Source organism: Anomaloglossus baeobatrachus, chromosome 6, assembly GCF_048569485.1.
Source record: "Anomaloglossus baeobatrachus isolate aAnoBae1 chromosome 6, aAnoBae1.hap1, whole genome shotgun sequence".
In the NCBI taxonomy this organism is placed as follows: domain Eukaryota; kingdom Metazoa; phylum Chordata; class Amphibia; order Anura; family Aromobatidae; genus Anomaloglossus; species Anomaloglossus baeobatrachus.
The window spans coordinates 134,653,820-134,678,426 of NC_134358.1; the positions used below are offsets into that span (position 1 = coordinate 134,653,820).

General features: G+C 48.4%; 1 protein-coding gene across 3 annotated transcripts in view; it reads right to left on the bottom strand.

The window, feature by feature from the left end:
• Window positions 1–24,607, bottom strand: part of LYN (LYN proto-oncogene, Src family tyrosine kinase) — a 133,330-nt gene that overhangs the window by 97,856 nt on the left and 10,867 nt on the right. The window contains exon 1 of one of the 3 annotated variants that reach the window (XM_075353260.1): window positions 11,329–11,398. The exons of the other annotated variants lie outside the window; for them this stretch is intronic. The gene's annotated coding sequence lies outside the window, so the exon portion shown is untranslated. Of the gene's footprint in view, window positions 1–11,328; window positions 11,399–24,607 lie in introns of those variants that run through there. 3 annotated transcript variants of the gene reach the window in all.

The window sequence follows — 24,607 nt, forward strand, 5'->3', positions numbered from 1 at the left end:
TTTATACAATCAGTGGACTGCACCCCTAGATGTTGGTTTCCCTGTACCTAAGCGGGGGTCTACCTAGGTTGGAACGTGTGGACCTACGGGGCCTCATGTCAGTGGTGACAGGCAGTGGGACAGAGAAAACGACTGGTTCCTCTTCCCGTCTATCGTGTGGGGCAGGCGGAGGCATAGGGGAGCTGGGTACAGGTGCATCCCTGGGCGCTGGCTCATCATCGACCACTTCCAACACTTTCTCATCCACGGGTTGTGGGAACAGTATTACTGGAAGAATCACTGCTCCGTTCTGCGTAGGCCAATCTGCCGGGAAATCGCCCATCATGGTGTGGATTACCCCTTTTCCTTTCTCTTCAGCCGGTCTGGGGACCGGAGCTTCAGTTGCTACCCTCAATGGTGGCGGGCATCTCTTCAGGTGGTCCCTGGAAACCGTGGCCAAGGTCTTCCCCTGGTCACGACTGATCTGGTAGGCCTTCCCATTCTCCCACTCGGTGGGTTGGATTACATACGGGGTCTTTTCCCATTGATCATCCAGCTTATGGGTTCTTCTTTTCCGCTTCAGCACTACATCCTCAGGCTGGAAGGGGCCTGCAGGGGCCTTCCTGTTGAAGCACTGCTCCTGCTGCTCTCGAGTCCGGCACAAGTTCTTCTCTACGTATTCTTGAACCTGTCGGTACTGCGTTCTTCGCAGAGCGTCCCATCTAGCAGTCGAAGGGAGGGCTTCTGGGGCTTCCAGACCCATTTCTAGGTCCACTGGCAGCCGACCGGGCCGAGCTCTCATGAGGTACGCCGGTGTGCACTTCGTGGAACTGGAGGGGATGTTGTTGTATATATCGACCAAGTAAGGTAGCTTTTCTGGCCACAGGTTCCGCTCTTCCAACGGTAATGTCTTGAGGAGCCCCAGGACCAGGTGGTTCATCTTTTCACACATGCCATTGGTCTGGGCATGGTAAGGCGTGGTCCGAATTTTCTTGCAGCCGTACAACTGACAGAATTCCTGAAACACCTCCGCTTCAAAAGTTGGGCCCCTGTCGGTAAGCACCCTCTCCGGGTATCCGTGCGGGCGGCAGAAATAAGCCTGGAATGCTCTAGCGGCGGTACGGCCGGTCAGGTCCTTGACTGGGACAACCACCATGAATCTTGAATAGTGGTCTACAATGGTCAGAGCGTAGATATACCCACTTCGGCTAGGGGTGAGCTTCACGTGGTCGAGGGCAACCAGCTCCAGTGGTTGGTGCGTAATGATTGGGCGCAGCGGGGCTTTCTGACTGGCCTCGTCCCTTCTTCTCAGTGCACAGGGACCACATTCTCGGCACCAGGCCTCCACAGACTCCCGCATCCCACTCCAGTAAAACCGCTCCCTCAGCAGCATCTCTAGCTTCTTCCACCCAAAGTGCCCGGCACCGTCATGGTATGCCTGCAGGACAGTGGGCACGTTAGTCTGGGGAATCACAAGCTGGCGAACCTTTTCGTGGGTCTTCGGGTTGATCAATTCCCGGTACAGATTTCCCTGGTGCAGGTACAGCCGGGCTCGTTCCTTCCACAGTCGTTGGGCCTCGGCGGGAGCAGCAGGGTCTATCCCGGCGGAGCCCTGATCCACCAGGGTCTTCACCAAGCGGACGGCAGGTGCCCGATCCTGGGCTTCTTGCCACCCTTGGCTAGGCAGCGGGTCTAAGTGCACCTGTTGTTGATGGACATGTAACTTCTCGGCTGGCAGCCGGTGGAACGCTGGCAGCTCGATCTCTTCGAGGTCATCATCATCCGGCCCTTCTCCCAACAGGTGGGGCATCCGGGAGAGTGCGTCCGCATTAGCATTCTTACGGCCGGCTCGGTACTTGATGGTGAAATCATAATTAGCCAACCTGGCCACCCACCGCTGCTCCAATGCACCCAGCTTAGCTGTATCCAGATGGGTTAGCGGGTTGTTGTCTGTATAAGCGGTGAACTTGGCCGCTGCTAGGTAATGGCGGAATCGCTCAGTGATGGCCCACACCAGTGCTAAGAGCTCAAGCTTGAAAGAGCTGTAGTTCTCAGGACTCCTTTCTGTAGATTGGAGTTTCCTGCTAGCATAAGCGATAACCTTCTCTCTTCCGTCCTAGATCTGGGACAAGACCGGTCCCAAGCCTACATTACTGGCATCGGTGTAGAGGATGAATGGGAGACTGTAGTCTGGGTACGCCAGGATTTTTTCCCCAGTCAAAGCCATCTTCAGCTGACGGAAGGACTCTTCCTGCTTTTCCTCCCACACCAACGGGGTTCCAGGGGACTTGCCACTCTTGGTCTGTCCCACGAGGAGGTCTTGCATGGGGGCAGCCACTCTCGTGTATCCCTTAATGAAGCGGCGGTAGTAGCCTTCCAGACTCAGGAACTGTCTCACCTCTCTCACCGTGGAGGGTCTCGGCCAGTCTTGAATGGCAGTGATCTTTTCGGGGTCTGGGGCGACGTCTTCCGCGCCCACCACATGCCCGAGGTATTGCACCCTGGGCTTCAATAGATGACACTTTGAAGGCTTCAATTTCATCCCGTACTTGGCAAGGGACGCGAACACCTCAGCTAGGTGCTCCAGGTGGGCCTCATACGTCTGTGAGTACACAATTACATCGTCCAGGTAAAACAAGACGGTTTCGAAATTCAGATGTCCCAGACAGCATTCCTTCAGCCGTTGGAAGGTTCCAGGGGCATTGCACAGCCCGAACGGCATGCTGTTGAACTCACAGAGTACCATGGGGGTAGCGAAGGCGGTTTTCTCACGGTCTTCAGGCGCCACGGCCACCTGCCAGTACCCCTGGTAAGGTCAAGGGTAGAGAAGTAGTTAGCGGTTCTCAGCGCGGCCAGAGACTCCTCAATACGGGGCAGAGGGTAGGCATCCTTATGCGTTATCTGGTTAATCTTCCGATGATCCACACACATCCTCATGGTGCCATCCTTCTTCTTGACCAGCACCAACGGGGTGGCCCAGGGACTACAACTATCCCTAATAACCCCCGCCTCCTTCATGTTCCTCAACATGTCCTTGGCGCATTGGTAGTGTGCAGGGGGAATAGGTCTATATCTCTCCTTAATAGGGGGATATTTGCCAGTGGGGATATGGTGTTGGACCCCTTTAATCCGCCCAAAATCTAATGAATTTTTGCTGAAAACTCGCTCATACTCCTCTACCACCCTGTATACCCCTTCTTTGTGATGTGTAGGGGTATCATCAGTGCCTACGTGTAACTCTTGACACCACTCATCTAACCGTCCCGGAGATGGGTGAGGACTGACAGTAGGCGGTGGGGTCGGAGGAACGGCCTCCTGGATGGTGTGGGGGTCTAAAGTGAGCAACCTGGCGAGGGTAGCGTACCGTGGAAGCCTAATCTCCTCCTCCCCACAGTTTAACACCCTTACGGGCACCCTCCCTTTCTTGACGTCTACCACCCCTCGGGCGGCCATTACTGTGGGCCAGTGTTCAGAGGGCATGGGTTCTACCATGGCGGGGCAGTCTCGCCCCTGGGGACCTACCGCTGCCCTACACCAAATCATCATCTTGCTCCTGGGAGGCACAATCAAAGGGGCCGCATCCATCACTCTCACTCCCCCAATCTCCCCTCCTGTTGAGTTCATTTGCTGCCGATACATCAAGGCTCGGATCTCACGCTGCACAGCCCTCTGTTGGCCTCCCGCTGCAGTGGCAGCTAACTGCCGCAATAGGGTCAATACCTCACTCATGCAGTGCTCCATCACGTTAGTCCCTAGCACTACCTTCGGGTTATGATCGCTGGGTTCGTTCATTATCACAATCATTCCCTGGTGCTGCAGTTCAGCCCGTCCCACGTTCATGGCCACTTGTTTGTACCCCACTTGGGTCAAGGGGAGTCCATTGGCTGCAACCAGTGTCATGCTACTGTCTGGAGGGGCAAGTTCATCAGTTCCCCAATACCGCTGATACAGTGTGTAGGGTATCGTAGTTACCTGGGATCCAGTGTCCAAGAGTGCCATCAGCGGGACGCAGTCCACGGCTAGGGGGAATATGGTCCGGGCCCCGATGTTCCGGTCCCGCCAGTCGGGGGGCCACTGGGTTCTACTCCTGAGGATTGGCCCGTGGCCCCAGGGGTTGCTCGTTTAACGGACACCGTCGGGAGTAGTGGCCGGGCTTGCTGCACCTGTAACAAATTGGAGGTCCATACCGTGAGTCATTGGCCCTTCTCCGCTGCATCCAAGGGACGTCTTCCGGGCGGTCGGCGAGCTGCATCCTCCCCGGGGGCTGGGGTCTTGTCGGAGGCTGGAGTGTGGCAAGGATCTTGGCGAGGTCCCCATCCATGCGACGGACCTGGGCAGCCAGCTCCTCCATCATTCCGCCTTTGGCTGCAGGCGCTGCGGGAGCTGGGAGAGAAGGGGCCACCACGATGGGAGCCGTTTCAGCTGGCCATGGGGCTACTTCGGGGACATCAGACTCTGGGGGTTGCAAAGCTTTGATGGCCCGTTCTTTCAGCACGGCAAAGTCCACGTTAGGGTGCTCTAGGGCCCACAGCCGGAGCTGCTTGCGGTCTTCCGGGGATCCCATCCCCTGCACGAACTGTTCAACTAGCATTTTGTTGCTGTCCGCATCATTAATGGTATCCACTCGCTTCCTTCAATGTGCGGAGGGCGGTTTGTAGGCGCAAGGCATAGTCTCTAATAGTATCTGCAGGCCGCTGTCGGCATTGATAGAACCGCATCCGCAGCTCGGCCTCGGTGCGGGTCTCGAAGGCAATCTGCAGCTTCTCAAAGATGGCGGCCACAGAGGACCGGTCCCCCTCAGCCCAGGTCTCCGCCTCCTGCTCAGCCGCGCTGGTTAGGTGCCCCAGCACTACCGCTGCACGTTGCTTATCGGTCAGGGGGTACAATTCTAGGACCGGACTAAGCTTCTTCCGGAAGACCTGTAAAGCATCAGGTTTACCGTCGTACTTCGGCAACCAGGTAGCTCCGGGCACATAGGGCAAGGAGAACTTCATCACCTGGGCAATGGCGGGGGCCGCGACCTCCCCTGCTCGTGCGGTCAGAGCACGGCCGGGCCCATTCTCATTCGCGGGCGCCGCTGCGGCTGCGACCGCCGCTCCTCCAGCGGCCTTGTCGGGCGCAGACATCTTGTTTTCGCCCCCCCTTGGTCTTTTCTCAGCACCTCCTCTTCATGGGCGGAGCTTCGGCTTTCGCGCCTCCACTGCTCGAGAAGACGCTCGAGCGGGAAAATCTTCACGCCCAAGATGGCAGCTTCTGAAATTTTTCGGCCGGACACCACCAGTGGGACACAAGGCGCACTTCTGCCAGCCGGCAGAATGGTAAGATCCTGTTCATGACGCCAAGTTGTCGCGGGCGGGGAGGGGGACGCTGCGCTCACCCCGCTCGGGTCCGGCGCTGCTGCTGCTGCTCGGTGGCTCGAGCGGTGGGCCGGATCCGGGGACTCGAGCGGCGCTCCTCGCCCGTGAGTGAAAAGGGGTGGTTTGGGGAGTTGGTCCGTGACGCCCCCACGGTTTGTGGTGAGGTTGAGGGGCACCACCGCTGCTCTGGACGGGGATTCCGGGAGCGATGACGGAGCAGCCGAGATGTTTCTTTCCCCTCCGTGGGTAGGGGGATTTGGTGGTCCCGGGGCCCAGTGAGGTGGGACGGGGGAGGCAGGATTGGTGAGGTACAGGGTCGCGGGGGCAGCGCGGTGCCGGACGGCACGGTGGTACTCACTCAGCCAAGGATACAGAGTCTCCGGTAAAACAAACGGCTGGATGGACGGGTCCCACAGCCGGCTGCTGTGGTTACTCCCAGTAGGTTGGTGGTGGCTGCCTTTCCCTGCACCTGTTGTGTATCTTCGGTCCCGATGGCTTCCCACCGGTAACCCGCTCCCCAGCTTGGATATGGGCCGGAGGAGCCCCTTTTGCCCGCAGGCTCTGGCCCTGGGAATTCTAACTGTGGCGGTAGTTGTGTTTCCCTTTCTCGGTTTGGACGGTTGCCTTCAGTCGGGTCTTTGTTGCTAGGAAACGCTGGAGGTTCCGGTCGCTAGCGGATTTGACCGGTTTAACGGCGACTCCAAGCCTGGTCGGGGTCCGCAGGCCCAGCCGGTTTGTGCTGGCTTCTCTTCGCTCCCTGGTTCGGTACCGGCGGGCCACCGCCCGTCCCCGGTCCTACAGTTCCACGTCAATCGGCCTCTCCTGCAGACGGCCACCACCGTCTGCCAACCTTGCTCTCGGTGCCCGGGCCACGTACCCGGACACGGTCAGTCTGCTCCTCTACTACTCCTTCACTCTCCGTTCTCTCTCCTCCTCCACTACACTCTCCTCTACTCTGACTTCCTTTTCCGCCTCCAGGACTGTGAACTCCTCAGTGGGTGGGGTTAACCGCCTGGCTCCACCCCACCTGGTGTGGACATCAGCCCCTGGAGGGAGGCAACAAGGATTTGTGTGTGACTGGTGTGCCTATCTCGGGGTGTGGGGTGTGTTGTTGTAGTACCTGTGACGACCTGGCTTGTCCAGGGCGCCACAAAAGCACCCTTAAATGGTGACAGGATGATCATTTCATATGGAATGGCCAAAATATGCTTCAATAACAAAAGTTTTTTTATTGATGCTTAGAGCATAACCGAGAGGAAGGAGGGGCTAAAGGCAAAGGGAGGTGCTAGCTCTAAATGCAAAGCCCCACCCCTCCTCCCTTTTCTATCTACATAGAATCTCATCAGCACCAGCCGCCATCTCCATCTCAGTAATGGGAAATTCTTCACTGAATACAGATTTTACCTCAGAATTGAGAATTTTGATAATGACTGATCAATTCTGGCAGAGAAAGAAGCAGATTTGTCTGATACTGTCACTCTCCCCGGGTCCCCTGCTCTGTTCCCCGGCTCACCTGCCACGCTCCCCGGCTTCCCTGCGTCGCTCCCCGGTTCTTCTGTCCGGTCTCCGCCGCTCCCCGGTCTCCAGCCTCCATTGCTTGCGGTTCCCAGGCGTCCTGGTCCCTGCTCCCGGCGCCCGTCGGCTTCTCAGCCCCAGCCCGGCTCTGCTGCTTCCTCCTCACCGCTCCCAGCCCTGGCTTCTGGCACCCGGGCCTCGCGCATGTGCATTAGGGCGCGCGCGCGGTCATTGACCCTTTCTTAAAGTGCCAGCGTCCACTAACAGGAAATTGGGCACACAGGTACAGGGTATAAAGGGGTTAAGTGTCCAAGTGGGCGGGGCCTGTTCTTCGTGTTTCCCAAGCTAGGAGTCAGGTCTCCTTGTGTTCCTGTGAGATACTCACCTCTCTCTCTTCTAGAGCCGATCCTGCCTCGCCATCCGGTCCTGCCGAATCCCGAACCCCAAACGCTGCCTATCTGCCATCCTGACAGTTCGTTCCATCTCTGATCCCTGCGGTGACCCGTCTGCTCGCTCCATCGGTTCCGGACTCCGCCTGCCAACTTCTTGGCCTCCGAACCTGAGCTCCGTCACCCGGACTACCATCAGTGACTCCGTGGTCCCAGGGACTTCTGCATTCTCCTCTTGTACACGGACTGTTTTGCTACCTGTAGTGCTCCAGCTACCGGACCCCTTACCATCATCAAGGAGTTCGGCCCAGTGGATCCACCTCCTGGGTATGCCCGTCCACCTGGCCCTAACAGATACGATATATTACAAAGCTTGTAATTTCCATGTGTATTATAGATTTATTAAGTTAAAACGATGGTTATGCTTTAAGATTCTTTAGATTCTCCAATGCTGGCAGTGAGCCCAAGTGGTCATGTGACCACAAGTTAGCAATATGCATACTTCGGCCAAGGCCACACGGAGACTAATGCAATTCTCGCATGACACTCGGCTCATGTTGGTAGTACAGCAGGAGCCGAGTGTCATGCGAGTGTCACTGCGACTGAGGTCCGATCATGCGATTGGACCGCAGCTGCGGGGGACGGGCTGGCACTGAGGAGGGGCGGGCCAGTGCTGAGAAGGGGTGGGCTGGTGCTGCGGAGGGAAGGGAGGGATTATGTCCCTCTCTCTTCCGTAGCCGGCTATTGCCATTCTCGCTCTGTACTCGCAGTACACCGGTGTACTGCGAGTGCAGTGCGATTTTTCTCTAAACCCATAGACTTGAATGGGTGCAAGAGAAAGCCTCGCATTACAATCGTAGCATGCTGCGATTGTCTTCTCGGTCCGATTGGGGCTCATGGGTGCTGGCACATAGGCTAATACTGGTCCGAGTGGAATGCGATGTTTTATCGCACTCCACTCGGTCCGATTTTCATGCAGTGTGTCTTAGGCCTTACAGCAACACTCAGACTAGACATGTGTGGCTTTGCTCAATACAAGTGAATTAAATACTAATGGCATTGGTTACAGAAGAATTCCCAAACTACTGAAGGTTCCAATGAGCACTGTGAAAAACTCTCAATTGCTTTCAGAAAAAGAAAATAAAGCTACTAGAATGGCCCAGCCAATCACCTGACCTGAATCCAATGGAAAATGTATGGACAGAACTAGAGCTGAGAGTTCGTAGAAGGAGCCTATGTAACCTTCAACATTGGAAGAGTGGTAGTGTGGAAGAACAGACCAAAATCCCACCTAAGCAATGCATGCGACTAGTTTCTCCCCACAGGAGGAATCCTGAAGCTAATCAGTAATATTAAATAAATTTCAGTAAGCGTGTTCAATACTTTTTTCTCAGTGTCATTTCTAATTATTATAAATCACTAATTTATGGACATCTATGGTTACATTTCTTTTCTTGTGTGGATTGGATGAGTTGTGACCGACATCTGGTGAGAAATTAATGTCAATAGCACCTTTAACACTAGAAGTCACAGAGAGGGGTCATTTAACATTTCTACCTTTGGAACCCAGGGAGCTCGAAATTTCTGGGACTTCTAGTGTTAAAATTGGTGACATATTCAATTCATATTTCATACGCTGTATGTGATTAGCAAACATGCAGAAAATGGGTTGGTTTTAGGCTTTTAAATACTGAAACATTAGATGACAATATTAGGAATAAACTTTGTAATACATTTTTCCACATTTATAGCCCAGCAAGTTTAGTCTATAAATGCAAATTTTTAAAATTCTTAAAAGTACAGCCATTGTAAGACCAATACCACCATTATGTAGTTTGGAAGAGACATTGTGTGTAATTCTACTGGTCATTGAAAATTTTGCTTTAGAAAGTAACACAGCTCAAATATTTTGTAATATATATATATATATATATATATATATATATATATATATATTCTGTACTCATTTTATTACAACTTTGGGGATTTTTAAAGGTTACTTACTCGCGAATATTCGATGCGCAATGTAAGTCTATGGGAAACCCGAATAACAACTATTCGGAACTATTCGGGCACTTCACATAGACTTATATTGCGAATCGAATATTCGTATAGCGGCGAGGTATTCGTCGAATATTCGCGAAGCCGAATATTTGAGGTATTCGATCATCCCTATTACTTATTAACAATCATAACATCTTCATGTGCAAGTTGATATCACACCAGAACAACATGTAGTCAGAATAATTTTACCAGGTCCTACAGCAAACCTAAAGACATAGACAATACAAGATCATCACGTTGAAATAGAGCAATAATGACGATTACAGGCTAAATATAATCTGTTAAATAAGATTAAAAGAAAAAAAAAAGTATAGATGATGGAGCGATATCAGGTCAAAAATAGTGAGCTTGCCAATAAACCATCAGATCTCAGATCTCTTTTTATATCAATCCAAAAGATTGTAGAGGGGGTCAGTCCATTGCCTCGTTCTCAGGGGCAGTGGGTAATAGGATGTCCTGCGATCACTTAGCCTGTGGATAGCTGAATACTTAAATTTCTACTATGAAAAAAAAGTATACGTAAATGTACTTCTTTTAAGACATAGAAGACAGGAAGATTTGGTGATTGATTCCACTGTTTGGTATCCACCACAGACATCCATTAAAGCTTTTCCATTCAGTTGTCATTAGAGCCTATGGGGAATGCATGTCTAGGACAAATGTCTACGAGAAGCCTTCATCAAGGACTGGCTTAATGGCACATGACATCAGTCAAACAGTACCATTATAAACTAGAAGTGACAAATTGTAATATTAGGATGTTCGTGCTTCCATTTAAATCATATGTTGGGATGGGAGCGGAGGGGGAAAGTGCTCAGACGGACATAATCTCCTTCGAGGCTGAAGACCTACTCAAAGGAAAGTCTGTGGCACCAATTCAAGTGTTTTACATCAGTCCTGGACAACTCCACATCCTTTTTGTTAAAAGGGCAGAACTTCGGCATGGCCAACAAATTCATCCCAATGTACGCCATAAAAGGTAACAAACTATAACAGAAATGTAATTCTGTCTCTGATTGGAGTACATTTCTTGAGATGGTGCACAGATCTTAGAGGATGCAGCAAATTAAGAAAGAATGTCTCATCTTATTCCACTGCAACCTTCAATACTGGTGTATAAACTGTTAGGGGTACTTTACACGTTGCGACATCGCTAGCATCGGCTAGCGATGCCGAGCGCGATAGCACCCACCCCCATCGCACATGCGATATGTGGTGATTGCTGCCGTAGCGAACATTATCGCTACGGCAGCTTCACACACATACCTGCTCGGCGACGTCGCTGTGACTGCCGAACTATCCCTCCTTCAAGGGGGAGGTGCGTTCGGCGTCACAGCGACGTCACCGCAACGTCAGTAATCGGCCGGCCAATAGACGCGGAAGGGCGGAGATGAGCGGGACATAACATCCCGCCCACCTTCTCCCTTCCACATTGCCGTCGGGACGCAGGTAATGAGATGTTTGTCGCTCCTGCGGGTTTACACAGTGATGTGTGGAGCTGCAGGAATGACAAACAACATCGTACCTGCGGTCGACCAAGCATTATGAAAATGAACGACGCTACACAGATCACTGATTTTTGACACTTTTGCGATCGTTTATCGTCGCACCTAGGATTTACACGTTGCGATGTCGCTACCGGCGCCGGATGTGCGTCGCTAACGACGTGACCCCGACGATATTTCAGAAGTGATGTCGAAACGTGTAAAGCCCGCCTTAGTCTTGATTAACCGAAGCCTATCTTCAGCCAAGAAATTGTCAACAGCTGTGCGATTCTTCCTCTTTGTTTTATTGTTTAAAGGGGTCTCAACACCCAGATCCCCACCCATCACAGCTTCTCACACGTTCCTTTGACATATCTAAAGTTTTGTGAAATGCAGATGTACTTTAAAACAAAATTACTAGATCTATTTTAGAGAAGTACATGGAGAGACTCATGAACATTTACTAGAAGTGAACATCATTCGCATCTTTTAAATTTCACAACATGTAAGTTTTGGAAAGCTGAAAGTTCCAGAATTCACCTTGTAGAAAGCCATGAGCGATTCACAAATTTTCTTGACAAGAAACAAAAGTGACCAAAATACCAAATCTAGAAAAAATTAAAAAAAATAAATAAATGAACTTGATTCAACAAAAAGGTTTCATAGGACTATCGAAGGGAACTGGCAAGTTATGGGGCTTATATAGACTTACATACAACAGGTTGGAACTCATCAGTTATTATGGGATCCTTTCTTGGCATAAAACAGTAGGATTAGGAAAGTCCTGGGTAAAGTTCTTGGTAAAATAAACCCCCAAAAAACAACTTTCTATATTATGTAACAAATTAACGAACCTATATCAGCCAATAGACTTTAAAAGCAAATGAAACATTTTATAGGTTAATTTATTACGAGAAATCGGAGTCTTCTAGGCATTAGAAACATGAGCTTGTAGAATGTGCAGCAAAACAGGAACTGTATTTTACTTCCTTGTAGTCTCTGTGATTATACAGTAAACGGATGCTGCAATAACTACTTGTTAATCACTGGTGTCTATTAATTATTAATAAGAATTGGATTTCCAGAGGGAATATGTCTGTTATAAGCTGAAATGTAAAAGAGGAAATTGTACATTGTTAACTTCCATGTTCACGGGTAACAATGGGGATAAATCTATATGGAACCCTGGGTTTACACACACAATATTTATCGGCTAGAAATGTTAGATCATAACCGTTGTTATAAGGATTTCCCATATGTGAAAGATTCTACTAATTCTACTAAATAAACCGTCAAATACAGTAGCTGTAGTCAACCTAAAGGAAATGCATGAAATGTTCTCCTTTCCAATACTGCCGGTTTCTATACCTCGGGCACCCACCAGATATAACAATTCAAAAATAATAGAAATTGTTAGACAATGAGTAAAGCATACCTCTCGTTCCAATTATACATTTCCAGTAGGTTTTCCCTTTAGTGATTACTCGGCCTACAGCTATGTATTATGTGCTGCAGCTTTATTCTCCTCAAGCCCCAAGTCTTGAGCTGTACCAAGTCACGATATTGGTGACTTTACAACAGGAGTAGGAAAGGGTGGAAGGAACTCCTACCACTGTGACAGTATTACATTGTAGTGGCCTTACAAACCATGGCCGCCGCTCACCTTAAAGTCATATATGCAATGTATGATATAATTGTATATCTTTGTTCTGTGCCATTCCCATTGTCAGTGAACATTTTCCGCCTGGTCTTTGCCTTGGTTACAGACTTAGTAAGAATTTAATTTTATTGGGCAATGCCTTTATTACAGATCTTTAAGGATCTGGGCCCATCTGTAGTTATCTAACTGTCTAATTAAAGGGGTGGTTCACCCATATTCATTACTGGCTACATTGATATTATGTTGAGAAACAAAGTTTCTCTCAAATAGCTTTTTGCCAATAGTGCCTGTGAGCGGCCCTATTGCAGTCCGCTCTTCACCATCGCCTGACCCCGGGCTCCGTAACCTCGGGGATCCAGTGATGTCACATCAACTTCCTGTTCACCTGACATCACCGCAGTCGGCCCCTGACACCATGAGTGACTGGGCTGTGGGTGGAGTTTGAATGCTCATCACAGCACAGCATTACAGTGCAGCACCTCCCTGCCCCCTCTTCCTTCACTACAGAGCGCACAAACAGGAGGGATGCTGGGTTGAGATGTTGGGCTGTGATGAGCGGTGAAACGCGGCCCACAGCCCAGTCACTCATGGAGACTGGGGTCAGCCGAGGTGATGTCAGGTGAACAGGAAGTTGATGTGACATCATCGGATCCCCAATGTACAGTAGTCAGTGTACAGCTTGTATAACAGTGTCAATTTGGTGTGCTCTCTAAATAACTCAACACACAGCCATTAAGGTCTAACCTGCTGGCAAGAAAAGTGAGTACATCTTTAAGAAAAAATGGCCAAATTGTGACCAAAATGTCAATATTTTGCACTGCTTTTAACCAATTAATGACAGAGCCAATTTTGACCTTATGACCAGGCCACATTTTAGGACTCTAAGGCAGCACTCACATAAACCAGATCCGTTACAAATGCGTTTCAGTTCCATCCATTTCCAATGGACTCGCGGCAAGATGCGGTTACATGCGGTTGTGTATGACGCACGCAACCGCATCTTGCCACGAGTCCATTGGAAATGAAGGGAACTGAAACGCATTTGTGATGGATCTGGTTTTGCGGCAAAATACCGCTGATGTGAGTGCCGCCTAACCAGTGTCAATTTATGATGTAATAACACTTCAACGGATCCAGTGATTCTGAGATTGTTTTTTGTGACATATTGTACTTATTGGTAATAGTAAATCTAGGACAATATTTTTTGCTTTTATTTGTAAAGAATAACTCAGAAATTGAGGGGGAAAAATCAAAAAAAATGTTCATGTCTTTAAACCAGAGTTTTGTCACACAAAATAATAAATAACAATATTTCCCACATGTCTACTTCACATCAGCACAATTTTTTAAACCATTTTTTTGTTAGGAAGTTAGAAGGGTTCAGAGGTTATCAGCAATTTCTCATTTTTCCAACAAATTTTACAAAACCAACCACATCACAGTTTAAGTGACTTTGAGAGGCCTAAGTGACAGAAAATCCCCAAAAGTAACACCATTCTAAAAACTGCACCTCTCACACTGCTCAAAACCACATCCAAAAAGTTTATCAACTGTTCTGGTGCTTCACAGGAATGAAAAAATATATATATATTTTACCTAAAAATGCTGCTTTAGCCCTAATTTATTCACTTTTACAAGAACTATCATAACAAAATAGACCACAAAACACTGATACTCCACATATGGTCAGAAACCTCTGTTTTGACAAACAAGAGGGTTCAGAAGGGAAGGAGCACCATTTGAATTTTGGAAAACAAATTTGGATGAAATAAATTGCGGATGAAATCGCATTTGCAGGGCCCAGAAGGCACCTAAATAGCAGAAAATTCCCCCACAAGTGACCCCATTCTGGAAACAAAACTCATCAAGGATTTTATCCAAGGGTATAGTGAGTAAAACTCACACAATTTGATAACATTACGTTGTCATATTTAAAATGTTCAATCTTTTCACAAAAATGCCGCTTTATCACTAAATTTCACACTTTTACAAAAGGTAACACCAAAAAGTGGACCCCACAAATTTGTTACCCCTTTTTCTGATGAGTGCAGCGATACCCCACATGTAGTCAAAGTTTTGTATGGACAAACGGGAGGGCTCAAAATGGAAGGAGCAATATTGGAATTTTGTAAAGCAAATTTGGCTGAAATAGATTTCGGGCACCATATCACATTTGCAGGGCCCCTTGGGTACCAAAACAGTAAAAAATCCCCACAAGTGACCCAATCTTGGAAACTAGAACCATCAAGGAATTTATGTAGGGGTAAGATGATCATTTTGAACTCATAGGGGCTTAACAGAACTTTTTAAAATGTGGCTACAAAAATGATGGCTACAGTTTTTCCGCTAAAATTTTATTTTAGCCCAAGGTTTGAAATTTTGACAATGGATAATAGGAGAAAACGGACCCCATAATTTGTTACTCAATTTCTCCTGAACACATCGATACCCCATTCATGGTCAAAAAGTAAAGTTTGGATACATGGCAGGGATCCGTAAGCGAACAGCGCTATTTGATTTTTGAAGTGCAAATTTGAACGTGTTGCATTTGTAAAGCCCCTGAGGTTCCAAAAATGTAGACACACCTACATGTGATTCTATTTGGCAAACTAAACCCTGTAATGAATTAATTTATTGGGATGTTGAGTATTTGTAACCCACAAAATGTTATTAGACTGGGCCGTGAAAATGAAAATAGTGTTTTTCCGCTAAAATTCAATCTGTCACCAGTTTTTTCATGTCTGAGCAAAGACAAGCACCTTCAGCAGCGCCCATGCTGCATTTCAAAATAATTTATATCATCCCTTGACTCCTCCTGCATCCACCCAAAATCTTTGTTTAAATTGTCACACGCTCTATGTAAATTCGAATGGTTCTCCAAACAGTTCGGCGTCATTGCTGCGGCGTCTATCCCTCCTTTCCACTGCGGATCGCTGTCCTCTTGCTTTAATTGACGTGGATGATGCCTCCTGTGTCATCCACATAGTCGGGCGAAATCTTGCGTCTGCATAACGACATTCCTGGATTGAACATGCCCACTTTGCTCTGCCCTGCTGCAGGCAGAGTCTAAAACATAAGTGCACATGTGTAAGCTGGCAATATTTCTGCACAAATGCAAGTGCTAGATTTCACCCAGCGACGTGGCTAATGCATGCGCACTTATGTTTTAGACTCTGCCCACATTAGGGCAGAGCAAAGTGCACGAGTGTAAGATGGCTTACAAAAACGTGTGAACGAGGGGGGGTATTTTTCATGTTTTTTTGGAGTAAGAATTACTGCACCACAATTGTGAAAAAAGTATACAATTTTTATTATTACAAAAAAATACAAAATACTGGAAATCACATGTGATTGCAGTTAGTGATTAGAGATACATAGTTAAAATCCAATTAAATGAGACAGAGAAAAGAAGGTTACAGGGAGGAAGACAGGCTACCCCTTAATTTCTGTGCGGGGAACAGGATAGTAAGATTATATCCCAGATGGCCATATAAGTAACCAGAGAAACATAGGTATATCCCCTAAGATAGTAAAGTAATGGAGTGCTTATACATGAAAAAACATGAAAAATACCCCCCTCGTTCACAAGTTTTTGTATGTATTCTATGGGGTTCATGTACACTACCATCATTATGAGGTTCGCTGTACTTGGTCTTTGTTTTTCTAAGTGTAAGATGGCGATGTCTCTGCGCAGATACAAGATTTCACTTGGCTATGTGGATGACGCAGGAGGTGTCTTCCATATCAATCAAAGCAAGAGGACGTCGATCAGCAGCAGAGAGGAGGCACAGAGACCGCACCAAGAATGCCCAGCTGACCGGAGGACTGTCCGGATTTACATAGAGTGTGGGAGACTTTAAAAAAAGGAATTTTGGGGGATAATATACACCTTTGTGAAATGTGTCATAGGTGCTGCTTAAGGTGCTTTGTGCAAACATGAAAAAAACTGATGACCTGTTCCCTTTAATGGCTATGTTAAGTTATTTAGAGGACACACCAAAGTTACACTGTTATACAACCTCTGCACTGACTACATTGCATCAAAGTGCCATATTTTCAGTTTTATCCCAAAAATGTGAGGGGTGTACTCACTTTTGTGATATACTGTACAAAAGATAGCAGTCAGGTTTACCTCATGCTTTGTCTATACTTGCATACACAATACAATATTGGTTTAATGATCAAACAAAAAAAAAATCTATATTTCCTCCCGAATTTAGCCCTGTGTCCCCCACCGGTCTCCTGATATAAACAGTGTTGCGTGATCAGACCCTTAGGCTGCTTTCACACTTGCGTTGTTTTGCATCAGTTGCAATTGTGCCGCCCCCGCAGCAGCCGACAGGCTGCTCAGATCCGCAGTGGCTCGAGGGATCTCTGGACCCGAGGCGGGGTCGCGCGGCCGCTCGAAAATGAAAAAAGGGAAGAAAGGGTGGATTGGATAGTGTTTGTGACGCCACCCACGGGTCGTGGTAAAATGAGATACCACCGCTGCTGCGTTTAGGAGAGAGGGAGAGAGCCAGGGAGCGATGGCATGGCAGCTGGAGATGTTAACCCCTCCGTGGGCAGGGGAAGGTGTCCCAGGGCTCGGTGATGGGCAGGCTGGGGACCTGTTGGAGGCAAAAGGGGCACATGTACTCACACAGTCCAGAGATGCTGACACGAACACCGGGTAAACCAAAGTCTTGAATGCCCTGCAGCCTTAGTCCGAGCACGCTGGGTTCGTGCCCTTTTGGCGTTGCTGGTTGGTCTGAAGCCTTGTCCCTTGGCACTGTGTTTACACTTGGTGGATCCCTTTCGCCTAAAACTACTCGGGTCCCGCTCACCTGCGTGGCTAGCAAGGTGAGCCTGCTCTCAGGGTTCACGCTTGGGATTTTCTGGACAATATTGGGAAGTCCTATCCCCCTCGTTGCGCTAGTACCCCGATTTTGGAGAGGGTGGAGAGCGGTTCGTTAAGATTCCGTCCTCGTTGGATGAATTACTTGGCTGCATAAAGGTACTTCCCAGTCTAGGGTCCGCGTACCCCGTCGTGTCCTGGCCCCTGCCCGGTTGTAGCTCAAGGCCGCTGGCCGCCCTCCTCGGCAGTCCGTGCCCCTTGCCACTATCCCCTGCGACCGGAGTTCCAGCTCCTTCCAGGCCAGGCCAACGTCTGCCACCTGGGACGAGTACAGGAGCCCAGCTCCGCAGCGTGACCTTTTCCTGTCACTGCTCATTGACACTCTCTGACTACAACTGACACTTCTGGCCCTCCTTCTACCATCCCTCCGTGTGGGCGGCCCTATTCCCCTCAGGCTGCCCAATGGGTGTTTGGTGAGTGTGGTGCAGAGTGTTCCCTAGGACTTGTGTATACCTGTTCTTAGCAACACCAAAGGGACAGGACCCGTAACCAAGGAGGAACAGGTACCATGCATAAGGGCAGATTGCACGGCACCCTTGTGACGACCTGATAGGCCAGGGCGTCACACAATCCATCACCTTGAGGAAATACGGTATCCTGCAAAATATTTTGCAGGATTCCATTTTTTCCCCATAGACTTGTATGGACGACAGATTGCGACAGATGGTCTTGCATTGCATCCGCCGTGTGACGGATCACTGACCATCGGGCGGCAGGAACACAGCATGTAGCGTTTAAGCAGCGGAATCCCTTTTTTTTTAGCTTTTTTGTTTAATCATTGAATTCAATGTCTCTCTCTCTTTCGGAGGCCGAACGATCAGCTGATCAGCCAGTGGCGGCTTTTGTGAACGATCAGCTGATCGCCCGGCGGCTGGCTACTGTGAACGATCAGCTGATTGATCGTTGGCTGGCCGATCAGTTGATCGTTCACAATAGCCAGCCGCCGGTAACACAGTAAAAAAAAAACAAAAAAAAAACAAAAAACAGACGGCTAATATGGTATTCGCTCCGATACTTTCATTTTCATTTCTGGACTTTCTGGCGCTTTTATCCAGCCAATGAACACATCTGATGTTGCTTGCACTCACAGTAACGCTGCAGCCATCTTTGTTGTGCTGTTACTGTGATTGGCTTGGCCGCACAGCATCATAGAGGCTATATAAGGCTGCCACCATTTTGTGTGCACGCATTCATTCCGGAGCTGCCGGTGTAGCTAGACTGTACTGTGTGCGGTACAGCTTTTCTCCAGCCAACTAATACTAGTCCTTCTAAGGGCTGAAGCTATGTAGCATTAGCTGTTAGTGATTGTGTAAATCATAGAAACAGGTATAGGGACAGTGCAGTTCGTTCTATGAGATAGTGTTCCTGCTGCAGAATCCAAAATAGTCCTTCTAAAGGGGGCTTTACACGGTAGCGATATCGCTAGCAATTTGTAGCGATAGCGAGCGTGTAAGTACCCGCCCCCGTCGCGCATGCGATTGTTTGTGATCGCTGCCGTAACGAACATTATCGCTACGGCAGCGTCACACATTCTTACCTGGTCGGCGGCGTCGCTGTGACTGCCAAACAATCCCTCCTTTAAGGGGGAGGGACGTTCGGCATCACAGCGACGTCACCGCAACGTCACTAAGCGGCCGGCCAATCAAAGCGGAGTGGCGGAGATGAGCAGGACGTAACATCCCGCCCACCTCCTTCCTTCCGCATTTTGGCTGGCGGCAGGTAAGGAGACGTTCCTCGCTCCTGCGGTGTCACACATAGCGATGCGTGCTGCCGTATGAGCAATGAACCACCTGGATAAACAACCCTTACCGATTTTTGAGTTTTGGACGACCTCTCCATGGTGAACGATTTTCACCATTTTTGAGGTCGCTTAAGGTCGCTGGTCAGTGTCACACACACTGCGATATCGTTAATGACGCCAGATGTGCGTCACTAACAACTTGACCCCGACGACAAAACATTAACGATATCGTAGCGTGTAAAGCCCCCTTAAGGGCTGAAGACAGTGTCCACTGTGGTAGCAGATGTGTAAATCATAGAACTGCTGCTGCAAAAAAAATCCTCTTATTAGTGCTGCATACGGTCTGTTACTGCAGTGTGTGATCTACGGACAGCTAGGGACAGCTTACTTATAGACAGGGAGAGATGTCCTGACATCTGCTACCAATAATCAACAATCTCAGCACTGCTACATCCCTTGTGTCTGTTATACTAGCAATAGGTATTACAACTTGCAAAAAAAAGGTTCCAAAATTGTAAAAACAACGGGTTCAGGTGTAGTGTAGTGCCTGTCAGCCACCATCTCAATTCACAGTCTTAGTGTTACCAAATTTTTATTAATACTAGGTGTCAGTAGCACAACTTGTCCCTGAAGCAAAATACCTTCATACCATCAAACTAGCCTAATTTTGGGGATCTTCATATCTTACAAAACATATGTGGGTGTCACACGATACGATCTGTCGTGCGATCACATGAGCGATCGTACCCGCCCCCGTCGTTTGTGCTGCCCGTGTCGCACAAAGTCGTTAAACCGCCGCCACACGTACTTACCTGTTGAGCGACCTCGCTGTGGGCGGTGAACATCCTCTTCCTGAAGGGGGAGGGACGTTCGGCGTCACAGCGACGTCACACAGCCACCGGCCATTAGAAGCGGAGATGAGCGGGACGTAAACATCCCGCCCACCTCCTTCTTTTCGCAAAGCCGGCGGGTGCCGCGGGACGCAGGTAAGCTGTGTTCATCGTTCCCGGGGTGTCACACGGAGCGATGTGTGCTGCCCCGGGTACGATGAACAACCGGCGCCATGAAAAATAAACGATTTTTTAAAAATAAGCAACGTGTACATGACTCACGATTTGTGACCGATTCAGCGTCACTCGGAGGTGTCACACGAAACGACGTCGCAAACGATGCCGGATGTGCTTCATGAAAACCGTGACCCCGACGATGCATCGCACGATAGATCGTCTCGTGTGACGCCCGCATGAGATAGTGGCCTGCTACAACTAACACAGTCTCAGTGTTACCCAATTTTTATTAATACTTGATGCCAGGGTCACTACTTGTGCCTCAAGGCCAGTACCTTCCTAGCAATAACCTAGCATACTTTGGGGGCTTCATATCTTACAGAACCTACATAGTGGCTTGGTCTTATTAAAACACAGTCTGAGTGCCAAAAACCAATAGTAAAATAAAAGTGTTGTCAAACCCTGTTTTCTTTTGGGGCTGAAAGACATTCACAACGTCTTTGTCGACTCCTCCAAGTGGTAGTTTATCCAATAAAAATACCTTTTGGTTTTTAGACTTACAGAAACAGTTATCGTGAGAAACTATTAGCACAAGTTTAACAACCCGGTATAAGTGTTGTTCCACTGCCTGTAGAAAAGGTCACGTTACAGTATTCACCTTCAATAATCAAAACAAAAAAATGGGAAAAAGAGGGGGTAAGGGCCGTGGACGAGGTGGTAGTGACAATGGTGGTCACCCAAGCAGTGTGATCGAGCAAAAGAAAATGGTTCCTGCTTTATCTACCTCTGCCTTCCTATACCAATTTTCTTGTCCAGGTGGGAAAGCACTCTTGCGCCCTGAACAGTGCGAACAGGTAACGAGTTGGCTAGCAGAAAATGCCTCAGTTACTTGTCGAGTAGCAAATTCCAAGGGACCACACAGATAGACTTGAGTAGCCCAGACGCTGGCCCATCAAATCCTCAGCCTGGTCCTCCTTCCTCACAACATCAGTATTCTAAGGAAATATATGACACCAAAGCAGGTTACTCTGAGGAACTGTTTACGGGACCCTTTGACCTTTCTTGCCTCTCACCGCGCAACACCACCAACGCAGGTGAGGCCGTGGTGTGCAGTGATGCACAGATCTTTGAGCACCCAAGAGCAGAAGAAAGCCATGTTGTTGGCCGTGACATGCTGGGCAATCAGGTGGAAGTGTTGGAGTATGATGAGACACAGTTGCCCTCAGGTCAGCCTGAAACCTCCATTCCCGAAAGATATTGACCTTCAGGAATTTGAAAACGACATGGTCGATGATGAGGTGACTGATCCAACATGGACGGGTAGCATGGATTGCGAGTGCAGCAGTGCAGAGGAGCATGTGCCCATAGTCCGCAAAAAGGCTGTAAGACATAAGCGGGGTTTACACGCTGTAACATTGCTAGCATCGGCTAGTGCTATCGCGCTCGACATCGCTAGCCCCCATCGTATGTGCGATATTGTGTGATCGCTGCCGTAGTGAATATTATCGCTACGGCAGCGTCACACGCACATACCTGCTCTGCGATGTTGCTCTGGCCGGCGAGCCGCCTCCTTTCTAAGGGGGCGGTTCGTGCGGCGTCACAGTGACGTCACACGGCAGGCGTCCAATAGAAGCGGAGGGGCGGAGATGAGCGGGACGTAACATCCCGCCCACCTTCTTCCTTCCGCATTGCCGGTGGAGGCAGGTAAGGAGATGTTCGTCGCTCCTGCGGTGTCACACACAGCGATGTGTGGTGCCGCAGGAACGAGGAACAACATCGCTAATAAAATGAAAACGATTTTTTGTTTCATGACGACCTCTCCGCGGCAAACGATTTTGACCGCTTTTGTGATCGTTTAAGGTTGCTCATAAGTGTTACATTGCGATATCGTTAATGACGCCGGATGTGCGTCACAAACAACGTGACCACGACGATAATTCATTAACGATATCGTAGCGTGTAAACCCCGCTATAGGGTTTCGACCACTGCCAAAGGTCAATCAACTGTGCACATGACACCACCACCTCAGCCATCTCAGAGTCCAAGGGTCTGTGCACCACCTCAGCCATCTCAGAGTCCAAGGGTCCGTGGTGCGATTGTCTGGGAGTTTTTTTCCAAGAGTCCTTTGGACCAAACGGTTGCAATTTGTCAAATCTGTCAGACCAAGCTTAGCAGAGGCAAAAATACTTCCAGCTTGGGCACATCTAGCATGAGAAACCATATGTTAGCCAGGCACACCACTAGGTGGTTGACAGCTCTACATGAAAAACACAATTTCCAGACTTAAAACTCTGCCACTTCCCCATGGCTGCCTGCTTCCCAAAGTGGTGAGCAGAAGGTGGTGCTGATGCCTACTTCTCACAACCTGATGTTGGTCAAACTCAATCATCAATGACCACATCAGCTTCGGTGTCACAGTGTTCCACTCAGTTGTCCATACCACAGACCTTCAAAAAGAAGCGAAAATACCCCGTTACGCACCCAAGGGCAGAAACTATAACTGCACACATTGCACGATTGATAGCCCTTGAGATTTTGCCGCATCGGCTTGTGGGAACAGAGGCTTTCTGCGACCTTTTGCAGGTGTGAGAAAATGAATGTATTAAACTCCTTGGCATGTTATGCTCTGTTGCTTATGCTACCATTTTTAAAAAAAAAAAAAAAAGCTGTTGGGAGTACCTACTGATGCAGTGCTCCATAGTGTCTTAACCATTATCTTCTGGGGAAACAGAATGTATTAAACTACTTGGCATGTTATGCCCTGTTGCTTATCCTACCATTTTTTTTTTTTTTAAAAAATAAGCTGTTCGGAGCTGTTGGGAATACCTTCTGATGCTGTGCTACATGGTCTTTGAACCATTCCCCACTGGGGAAACGTAATTTTTTTAAATCCTCGGTGTTATCTAGTAGAATAAAGCCTGAGTTCCAGAGTGAAACAACTCTCACTTCCACGGTGCTGCATGCTTCACAAACTGAGGTCTAGGAAGCAGGCGATGATGCCTCCTGCTCCCAACCTGCTTTTGGTCAGATGCAATCATCATCAACGACATCAGCTTCGATGTCCCAGTGTGGCGTTCGTTTGTCCATAAAACATACATTTCTGAATCATTTGAATAGAATTTGAATAGAGGGCCACTGGAGCTGGTGGTGTTGGTGGAGGAGGAGGAGGGCAAGGCCAACATCCAAATGGCTACAATGGCAATAGCACTGTAAAGTGTTATGGAGTATGTATTCCAACTTTCACACTAATGATATAGGGGACGCAGAAAACTACAAAGGACTGCCATCCCTCCTCAATGTATATTACAGGGCCCACCTGAGAGCTCTAAGAAGTCTGAGATTTGAGGAGAGCCAGTGGCCCTTGGAGGGCCACTGGAGCCGGTGGTGCTGGTGGAGGAGGAGGAGGAGGAGAGCAAGGTCAACATCCCAACGGGCACATTGTAGCTGACTTTTTAAAGTGCTGTCAAATATGTCCCTAAAAAGGAGGTGTGAGACAGACACCAATATAATGTATGTTACAGCCCTTTCTAATCGAAAAAGAAGGACAAATATAAAAAACGAAACGTGTGAACATATGGTAAAGTGGTTTTTTTTAGCAGGTCGGGGCTTGATTTGACGTTTTATTACAGTTATTAGGCACTAGAAACTGTTTCTTAGCAATTTCCCCTCTTTTACTTTGAGCTGTTCTGGCGACTACGTAAACGCCGCGTGCTGCTCTGACCACGTTATTCAAAGACACCAGAAATGCAGTCAGGCACCTTCTACAGGCTGTGCCCATACTGTTTCAGCCTTTTCCCATCCATTTCAGCCTTTTCCTCAGTCACCACAGGTCACCGACAGGTCCGAGGTAAAATTATTCTGGTTTCCTATAGGCTTACATTGGGGGTCGAATATTCGCGAATTATCGAATAGCGGCGAGAGGTATTCGTCGGATATCCGTCGAAGCGAATAATAGGGAATTCGATCATCCCTACTTTTAATCTCAAGCACAGCTTCAAGAAATGGCTCATTCAGATATCACCTTCACATGCAATTTGTAAGCGTGCATTTTATGAATAGCACCCATTAAAGTGTAATGGTCTGTTGTGTCCATCATTTGGTGACCCGACACAGACATGTCCAATTTTGATCTGAGCTATGGATCAAATTCACCAATAAAAGTCTATGGGTACATCAAAAACTCAGCACTCAGATGCCATACTAGTTGCATCCTAGTTCATGTTTATTTTAGTCTCATGCTATATTTCCTACCTAGCAGCCGCCTCCCTTGACTGATTGACAGGTCAGTGGTGTGAACCAGAGAAAACAACTTGTCAATACAGGAGAAACGTTTTGTGGTCATAAAGGGACAGACTTGCTTATCTTTTAGGGGTCTACACAATCATATTATTGGTTGGTTAGTGGGGTGGGGAGGTAAAAGTTGACAGGTTTCCATTAATTAGATGTTAGGCCAACATAAAACCTAAAGGTTGGTAGCATAAGGGATTTTTATTTACAGGCAATATTCTTTTTTAAA